At 45.9% G+C, this 7500-nt stretch overlaps 1 protein-coding gene across 1 annotated transcript in view; it reads right to left on the reverse strand.

Annotated features, from left to right (window-relative positions):
• Positions 1-6171: 6171 nt before the first annotated feature.
• zgc:73226 (BCL2/adenovirus E1B 19 kDa protein-interacting protein 3) overlaps positions 6172-7500 on the reverse strand; it is a 7429-nt gene continuing 6100 nt past the window's right edge. Inside the window, exon 6 of the mRNA XM_030354779.1 lies at positions 6172-7500. This exon is cut by the window's right edge and continues 314 nt beyond it. The gene's annotated coding sequence lies outside the window, so the exon portion shown is untranslated.

The raw sequence follows: 7500 nt of genomic DNA on the forward strand, positions 1-7500 counted from the left end.
TCTCTCTCTCTCCCTCTCTCTCTCTCACTCCCCCTCTCTCTCTCTCTCTCTCCCTCCCTCCCTCCCTCCCTCCCTCCCTCCCTCCCTCCCTCCCTCTCTCTCTCTCTCTCTCTCTCTCTCTCTCTCTCTCTCTCTCTCTCTCTCTCTCTCTCTCTCTCTCTCTCTCTCTCTCTCTCTCTCTCTCTCTCTCTCTCTCTCTCTCTCTCTCCCTCCCTCCCTCCCTCCCTCCCTCCCTCCCTCCCTCCCTCTCTCTCTCTCTCTCTCTCTCTCTCTCTCTCTCTCTCTCTCTCTCTCTCTCTCTCTCTCTCTCTCTCTCTCTCTCTCATGGCTGTGTTTCATCTGCTTCCTGGTCCTCCTGCTCTATGGGCGAGCAGGAAGGAACCAGGGTGTTAAGGAGCCCTGGAGCCTTAACAAGCCCACGTTAAGCTGCCGACAGAGGGTTGGATAGCTCCACGCAGGCACCCGGAGGCAGGCTGAACCGTTAGCATGTCTGGCTAACAGGGTTACACATAAACCATGAGCTCTGCTCTTCGGTGCTGTTCATCACAGGTTATTTTTTATTCTTATTTTGAAGGTTGAACTTTGCCTCTCGCCATATTGAGTTATGGAGTTATGAAGGATCTGTGGAGCTTTATGATTGTTCTGGAAGGCAAACACTGACTCACGAATCCTGGTACATTAATGATTGAAATCCTTCATCGACGACGAACAACACCGAGTGGTCGGGGGGAACAAAAAGTACAAAATTGTAAACACCGGTATCTATAGGAACAACAAACCAAACAGGTCCTAGTTACTCTCGGCCAACCACCAGAGTCGCGGTTTGTTTGGGGTAGCCTCCTCCGTCTAGACATCTCACATCCGCGACTCGTGAGAGTCTCTCAACGGCTTCGAACCCCATGCTTAATTGGCCCTGTGTTTGGATCGATCCGTGTTGCCCTTTGACCTCATGTTCTGGATCAGGTAGTATCCCCCCCCCCGCCCCCCTGATGTGGTATCTGCATGGAGCCAGGAAGTGGCCCGTATCCAAGACGGAGAGTCCTGGACGATCACGTCATGATGTGGTTAATGAGATCAGCCACGGGCCGCTGGCTCTGACTCAGGCCCACACTCCTGGTGTCTCTGAGGCTGCCTGTCTGTCTGTGTGCCTGTCTATGTGCCTGTCTGTGTGCCTGTCTGCCTGCTAGAGAAGATGAGCAGGAAGGAAAGCTGGGTTTCATCCTGGTGTGATTCACGCTGTCTTTAAGGTCTGCATTGTTCTGCATCATTGTGGAGGTTTTTTCGTAATGGGTTCCGTAAAAGACAAGAGGGGAGGCAGGTATATTTAATTTTTTTATATATATTATTTGTAAAAATGATTCTCTGTCAATGTCTTGTTACTTAGTATTTAGCGGTCGGCTTCAGGTGTGTGGCTTTTAAACCACTGAACTAGAAGAAAAAAGAGATTGGTGTTTTCGGATAAGAAAGTAATTGCATATATAAGGGGCGTTCAATTGGCTAATAGCATATATTCTGCTATCAATCTGTGATTATTCATCTGTGTACCCAAAAGAAAAGCACAAGTTGCTCTTTATATGCGTTTCAGGAATTAAACAACATTCCAAAACCTATTTATCCGGTGTCGATTTTCCTATTAAACTTCATTCTGCTTACAATATTCTCCCCTCGCAAATAAACACCACCAGATAGCGTCTAGAATCGTTCCTTGTTAAGAATCACAGCGAGCATCTCATCAACTCCTGGGTGGTGGTGGTGGTGGGGTGGATGTCGATGTTTACAACATGACGCACCTCAGAAGCAGCAGCAGCAGCAGCAGCCAGCAGCCGCGTCCATGTTCTGCTCAGAGCTCATTAGCCTTCGGGGGTGTTTGCGTTGTCTTGACTCTCTGTCTGTCTGCAGTGTGGCGAGCAGACCCAGGCAATTACATACTGGATCCCAGTTCCAAAGAAAAAACCCAATCCGGAGGAAAGCGGGGAACCGACTTCCAAACCCCAAAATTACAGCGGCGAATGCTTTGGTGGAGCCTCTGTTATTAGTCCCTGGCTGTACCTCTTCAAGGCAACAGGCAGGCTTAATAAATAGTTCTGGCTTCCTGAGAAGACCGGCTATTTGGTCCACACAATCTCCCCCCCCCCCCCCCCCCCCCTTAGATGAATAGACATGACTTCATGAGGTGTTTTTTGGGCTCCAAAAATAATTAATTTCCGTGGTTCGATGTGAGTAAAAGGGAAACTTTAATCATAAAGCCGTTAGTAATAATAATAATGACGATTTGAAACCCCTTTGAAATGTCGATGGATTCTGGCTCGGCCTCTGAATTTGAGATGGTCCACAGAAATGTTTAAACCCTGGATTAGAAATGGCATTACTTTGAGCTAAGCGTATGCATATAATGTTTCAGTTTAATACATAAATAGGTATACTTTGTTAGGGTGAGCCGGGCCTGCTGGAAATCGGATTAAAAAGCAAATTAACTCTCAGTGGTCGGTGTAACCGCCGCAAACATTGTGCAACTGTGCACAGTGTGTACCACAATGTATGAATAACAACCCACCAGGATAACACAGTGAAAGAACGACGATAGGTGTGCAATCGTGATCCCGGGAATAGCTCGACTCAGACGGGATGGCGTGTCCTTCCAAAACCCACACACCGTCTATACCCGGTGACATCATCCACTCGGAAGAACGGTGGAAGAAGGCGGATCGGGGGGGGTGGGGGTTAACATAGCGATACGCAAACCCCCTTTGACTTCATTCTCAGAACAGTCTCCCCATCTGCTTTAGTGCTCCCCCCCCCACTCACCCCGACCCCCCCCCCCTACCACTGACGGAGCAGCTGGCGCTCTGTTGAGAGCAGTGGACAGCCTACGCTAGGCGTCTTGAATGTACTTTTCACCTACAACACGCACCCACGGAGGGGCTGTTGTAAATAATCTCTCTGGATGTCAAGAAGTCAACCCCTCGCTAGAGATGGCCCCCGTTTCTCTGCACACACAAAGGAACACAAAAACACACAGGCACACAAAAACGCACATGCACACAGATGCACACACACACAAACACACACACACGCACACACACACACACACACACACAAATGAATGCAGGCACACTCCACACAAACTCAAATATACATAAATCTGCACACACACACACACACACACACACACATTTGAATGGGAAGTCAACAAAAAAGAGAAAGAAAGCAATGCCGCAGGCAGGCAGCACTGTTTACATTATAAACCTCGCTCTTCAGTCAAATCTGCAAGCAAGTCATTAATCGTTCAGACTTTAACACCACTGAGCCAATGCGTGCCACTACTAGCTTGAAGCAGCTCTGGACTTGAAGCAGCCCTGGACTGAAAAGGCTCTGGACCTGGACAAGGCACTAAAGAAGTGGAGCACACTGGGTCATTTGTGCTGATACAGTTCAGAGCTTGTTCTGTGCCAGGCAGTCTGGGCCTGATGGAGCACTCCCAGGAATACAGGGGTGGGGGCTATTATTGCTCGTTCCCGGTGTCCAATCTGGCATCCCAGATTTCGAGCAGATTCGGGCAGATGTGTGTTTGGGTGTGTACGCGACAAGACCCACCACAACATGTTTACCGTTGAGGCCATGTGTGCAAAGGTATGGACGGTGCTTTCTCCGCTGCCTGTCTGGGATATTAATGATTGGGTCATTAAAGGGCAACACATCACACGAGCCCGAGCAGTAGGGGTAATCATGAAAAATTGAGGTTAAACATCTCTACATAAGTCAAACGAATCGTTATGAGGGAGGCAGTACATCACTTTGAACAATGAATGTCAAATTGAATATACCATAATGGTCATAATAAAAATACAAACGTCTTACAAAATAAATGTAATGCAATCACCCATAAATCTTATTCCCTAATTTCACCAATTTGCTAAGCCGTCTCCCTTTCCACGGTTGGCCCGCAGAAGTTTGTGTGTGAAATGCGTGTGCCTGTCCGTTCGTCCTATGATGTAACCCCGTCACAGACCCTCTGGAGGAGGATGACCACGTCCACATGTGCTAAAGTCTTCAGCCTCTCTTTGTCCAATGACCTTGTTTGAATGTAAAACATTCCTCCTCAGGCCCGTATTCTTTGAAACTGGACCCCTTTCGCCCATTCTCGCTTTCTCGCTCTCCCCCTCTCCCGAGCAGACTAGCGGCGGGCCGGATAATGCTTTTCCCAGAGAGACAGCCGCGGCCCGACGTCCAAACGGCACTTGAGGAAATGAACGCCGGATGTCTTTCAGAGCGTCTAGACCTCGGCTCTCCTTCCAGTTCTGCGAGCCCTCGTCTCGCAACGCCGGGAGCCAAAGCCCCGGCCACAGAGCTGAATTTGAATAATGCTGTGCCTGACAGACGTTTGATATTGGACGAGTATGTATGACCGTTCGATTTGATGAATACTGCGACTTTTGAAGTTTAGAATAGGACTACGTCTACCTCAGAATCGGGGAATCCATCGACTTTTGAATTAGGCTACATAAATGCATCATTCGATTTGAATAGATCGACATCACTATTGGATCGACACCTACAATTTGACAGATAGATATCAATATTCAAAAATATCAACATCACTATTTGATAGATTGCCCTCATAATTTAATAGATCAAAATCCCTATTTAATATATTGATATCGGTTAATCAATAGATCAACATCGATATGCAATAAATCGATAGGCCTACTCACTATCACTATTTTAGAATACATTGACTTTGCAATTACTGAACACACCACCTACTATTTTAGAATGTGTCAAAATATATATATATATATATATATATATATATATATATATATATATATATATATATATATATATATATATATATATATACATAATACACACACACATTATATGATATATAACATCAACAACATAGTGCAGCCATTAAGCGTGAGAATCTTTTTAGAAAGATCTGAGGCACACCTGTGACTGTCTCTCTGCTGTGACACAGGTTAAAAGGTGATGATATGGCCCCGAGTTCAAAGGCTCTTGCCTTTTTCCTTAACCCAAAGCTTGCTGGGATTCAACACTCCTCTATTACATACTACGTACCTAACATCACTTGCCCCGTGCCGATGAAACTTGGCAGTATTATGCTAGTGTACATCCCCAGGATAAGTTATGGCTACAAAGCACAAAAAATAAAAATGGATAGCTGAGTGAGGGATGAGTGTGAATGGAGTCCAGCTGTTTTGGTGTTTTTCCAAGACAGCCCCCGCAATTTTTCCTCTTGCATTGTCAGCGTGGTGTGTTTAGAGGTAGCATTACAACCCCAGCAGCAGACACACACACACACACACACACACACACACACACACACACACACACACACACACACACACACACACACACACACACACACACACACACACACTTCAAACAAACCTCCCCCACCAAAAAATAACAACTGATAAACTTTTTCTTTTTATCGAGTGTATTTTTCAACTTCGATAAACACTATGACAGAACAAGCCGTTTTCCCTCCCTTTGTAGCCCCTAAGTGTTGCCATTCTTGTTCAGCAGGATGGGGAAACGAGTCTCGTGTTCACGGAACGCAGTAAAACCTCAAATTCCCTGAGTGGACGGAGTGGCGGCCTGTTAAAAACCAAAGGCAACAACAAAAAGGCTGAGGGAGTCTGGTGTGTGAGGTAAGAAATGACTGAGCCAGATGATGAGGGTTGGAGGGGAGGGAGGGGGGGGGGGTCTGATGTCATACGGTTAGTGCATAGAGGCTTTACAGCTCCGACTGTGTGTTTCAACACCATGATGATATCACACATGCACGCAGGCACACACACACACACACACACACACACAGACACACACACACACACAGGCTGATTTACAACCCTGCCGTCCACGCATGGGAAAGAAGTTAGGGTTTTAAGCAAACGCTTTATCACATCGTCGACGATAGCTGCTCCAGTGACCCCCCCTCAATTATTTTGAGGAACTTTCTGTTTTGTTTTCATGATTTTCATGGAATACGACCGTTTATTTACAGAAAGACGGCGACTCAGCGCTGCGTTGACGGTAATTGACTATGTGTATTGTGCGCTGCCAGAACAAACGTGCTACAGAAGTGAAATGGATTAGAGAGGGAAGAATGAGAGCTCGGATATACACAAACACCACAAGTCGTGAGGAGTGATGTTTTAATGTTTAATACGGTTGTCAGCATGAGGGCGATCAGTCAACAGTTAAAACAGTTTAGGAGACGCAACCGCCATGTATCATTTTTATTCTTTATAGGATACAGCATCTGTGCAGCCAATGATACATTTACATTTACACCACAAATGTCATTCCATGACGTCTGTTCAAACCTAGTCTGGTGAATGTCCTTAAGCAAGATCGTACAACACTGGATTGGGTCGAAAAAAAGAAATACAGGTCAGTGCTGGTCTGGGAGCAGTAGATTTCAAGCGACCTGACTTGGGACACGTCCACTCTCTCTGGACGATATATCGACCACAAGCACAGACAGACAGACTGACAGAAAGACACTGACTTGCCTGGAACACTGATGGATGGACAGACGGCTGTACGAAGAGAGAGAAGGGGAGACAGCAGTACAAGGACTTCTCTGGCCCTTTCCCCTCCTTTTTTGGGGGGTTTGACATGGCCGCGCCAAACCACACCAAAACCAATGACGCGCTGATTTGAGTTTCCAGTACCGGTTTAGAAAACGTGCAGAGCTCTACCTTGCCGGGGTCCACATGTAACGTCTCCACCAGTGCGTGACCAGAAACGCGTCTGCCCCGCCTCCCAGTGGGTCGCGGTGACGTAAGCCCTGCTTGCTGTTGAGAGCGAGGAGATATCTCTCAAATTGTAGGATATGGAACAGTAATTACAACGATAACTGGTGTGTCGAAAGACGTATCAGAATGCACGCAGAATGCACTATGCACTCGCTTTTCAACCGTGTTATTATTACATTTGTTCCTATAATGATATAAGCCTGATTAAAAAGGGTGAGAAATTACCTTTTTTAATCAGGCTTATATCGGTTTAGGAACAGATATAATTTAAAAGCTAATTTCTCAACCCTTTTTAGGGTTGTAAGGTTGAGACGGAAGCGCAACACAGTGATTTGTGTTCGACGATATTCGCCGGCAAAACAAAACAGCTTGTGGAGAAAGGACCGATTTATTTTCCGATTAGTCGTTTTCTAAAGACAACAGGACAACGTTTCACACTACTAGATAATCGATATCATAAAAATGTTCGACGTGTAAACAAGACTAATCTGAAATAAATCGTCTCTCAATGAGCTATTGACATTAGGATGCAATAAAGGGAGAATATTTAACATCAAGCTGAAAGACTAATCACGGTTATAATGGTGGCTGTTCCGTCTGTCTGAAACAAACCAAATGTATAAAAGGTCTCTACACGAAACGAAAGAATTTCACTGCAGGCTATTACATGAAACTAAATAGGTGGGTGTATGTCTGTTGTGTCATGGAC

The sequence above is a fragment of the Gadus morhua genome, chromosome 4 (assembly GCF_902167405.1).
Source record: "Gadus morhua chromosome 4, gadMor3.0, whole genome shotgun sequence".
Lineage (NCBI taxonomy): Eukaryota > Metazoa > Chordata > Actinopteri > Gadiformes > Gadidae > Gadus > Gadus morhua.